General features: G+C 42.0%; 1 protein-coding gene across 1 annotated transcript in view; it reads left to right on the top strand.

Moving 5' to 3' along the window:
* Positions 1–2,500, top strand: part of LOC138018639 (glutamate receptor ionotropic, NMDA 1-like) — a 20,887-nt gene that overhangs the window by 1,745 nt on the left and 16,642 nt on the right. The gene's annotated exons all lie outside the window — the stretch shown is intronic.

Raw genomic sequence — 2,500 nt, forward strand, 5'->3', positions numbered from 1 at the left:
AATTGTTTCCGTAAAATATGTTTTGACTTGTTTTCTTTTTATAACACTGCAAACGGCGTGAAAACAATGAGATAGTTTGAGATCTTTTGAAGGTTGAAGTTATATTTACGTTCATTTCGCCGGTTTCTCTTTGTTTTAGGATTACATCACTGGCTTTCCCATTGATGTGTATTGATATGTTTCCAACATGAAAAACAATTGCACAAGATTTCGACATGCAATACCTCGATTGTTTGCCATTTCCAAAAAACCCGGAAATTTCAATTGGAATGTAAATGCGTAAGGCTATTTCAGTCTGAACGACCGGAAAATTTATGACATTTTCATTAAGCCGTTAAAAGTAGAAGGAGGCTAAAATTTCAAACCGGAATTTGCAAATGAGCAACGGAGAGAAGATTAAGCCGCTCCCGAAAAGAAAACCATTCAGAAAACCAAATATGATATTGGAGTCAGGGGATGCCAAGATACCAGACTCGTACCCAGTCGCTATTTACGGGTTTCAAAGCGAAAGCGGTCTGGATAAAGTGGAGCGCGCGGGGAGTTATGGGAAGAGGCCGAAGAAAAATAGCGACTGGCAGATTTCGACCGACAGAACCGTGCAATCGTGCATAGAGCCGTGCTGTAACAAATCAAGATCTGTGAAAATAGACTCGATTAATTCATAACAATCTGATGCCAAATTAATTATTTTGGAATCTTACCTCCATGGCATGGTGTTGATAAATGTTCTCCAAATATGCTTTGGTTTCATCTCCATGAAGCTTTCGAGATAGCATAAGTGCTTCTTTCAAAAATGAAGATGGAACGTTAGACCCATGTATGGTCTTATAATGGTGAAAAATCCCGCTCTTTTCATAAAATATAGGTTTGCTCTGCTATGCGGACAAGCCAATTTTCCCTCTAATATAGCTGCATGCACTTTGCCATCAAAAACAGCAGCCATGTTGGAACGAAATCTGCCAGTCGCTATTTTTCCTTCGACCCTTCCCATGACACCTCGCGCGCCTTAATCCAACCGAGTATCCAATCCTCTTTCCCCAAAAAGCATAGCGACTGGGTACGAGTCTGCCAAGATACATAAGCCCGGTTCACACTACAGACAATTTTCGGCACGGCTCGTGTGAAATTGGCACGGGTGCCTAAAAAGAGCTCGGCAAACTTTGTTTACACTACACCATTTTTACCGTATCAAAAATACCGTGCCAAAATTTTTGGGCCCGGGTAAGTTCTCTTGTAGACATGCGCAGTTCAATTATAATCAAGAACGTCCGCGTGATTTTGGTGGAGAATGAGCAGCCATCTTGAAATATACACAAAAAACCGCTAGCCGATATGAATTAAGGCTCAAATTTGGCCCTTTAAAGTGTTTACACTACTTGTTCTATCCGAACCGTGCCTATTTTTTCAGCACCCGTACCATTTTTACCCGTGCTCGAACTACCTCGCCCAAGATCCCAGCACGGGTAAGAATTTTGGTTCGGCACGGATGAAATGTGGTACTGACAGGTTGTTTACACTGCAAATTTTATCCGAGCCGTACCTTTTTTTTTTGGGACCCGTGCCAATTTCACCCGAGTCGTGCCAAAAAATTTCTGTAGTGTAAACCGGGCTTATAATCAATTTTTTTGATAACTGTCAGAAACCGTCCTTGCGAGCAGAGCCTCCTTTTGTCTTTTTCTTTGCTGAGGAGAAGAACAGGGGGCTCCGCAGCCCGAAATTCGAATTCTGGACTAGTCAATCTTGTTTTCTCTCGAGCCCGCTGTACCATCAAAAATCAAGATGGCGGCGAGATCTGCTCGAAGCCAAGCGCCAGTTATTGTTGACAAGATTTACCAGCTGGGCGATTTTCTTGGCAAGGCTTTCATGACTCGTTAAATTATAGGTACTTCCAGCTCCTTACAAGTTTATCCCACATGCAACAAAGGCAACAGGAATCTTTTCCATCCCTTCTTTTTTTCTTATTCCTAATTTTACTGGCGTTTGAGGCGAACCAAGAGTGTTTGTTGGTTTTCGAACCGATTTTCGTTCGAGAGACAGTACTACAACCAGCGGAGGGAATGTTGCAGCAAGCAAACAAGTAAAATTCGCGGCAAATAGCGGAAAGCACTCGCCTATTAGGGGTATAAAGCGTTTTCAAATGACGTCACAGCGGCCATGTTGGTGTTCCAAAACAAAGAAATGGCGCCCATGATGGTGTACCAAACGGTCAACACTTATGGCCATCCCTCAAACCGACATTGGACATTTCGTAACAATTACTCGACGCAATATCCCATCTTAATATGACAAGCTTACCGCTGTAAAAAGAACGAAAACGCTTTTAAAGTTCAACAAGAAATAGCGTTTCTAAGCTAAGCCGCGCTGATCTACAGTATTTAGGTCTAAAAACCTAAAAACCCCGTTGAAGACGGTCAACTTTCAATTGTTTTACTGGGTACTACTATGTCAATAATCTAAAATTTCGACTTTCCAGGAGCTTGTCTCGTTAGTCTAGTGGATA

Source organism: Montipora capricornis, chromosome 10, assembly GCF_036669925.1.
Source record: "Montipora capricornis isolate CH-2021 chromosome 10, ASM3666992v2, whole genome shotgun sequence".
Lineage (NCBI taxonomy): Eukaryota > Metazoa > Cnidaria > Anthozoa > Scleractinia > Acroporidae > Montipora > Montipora capricornis.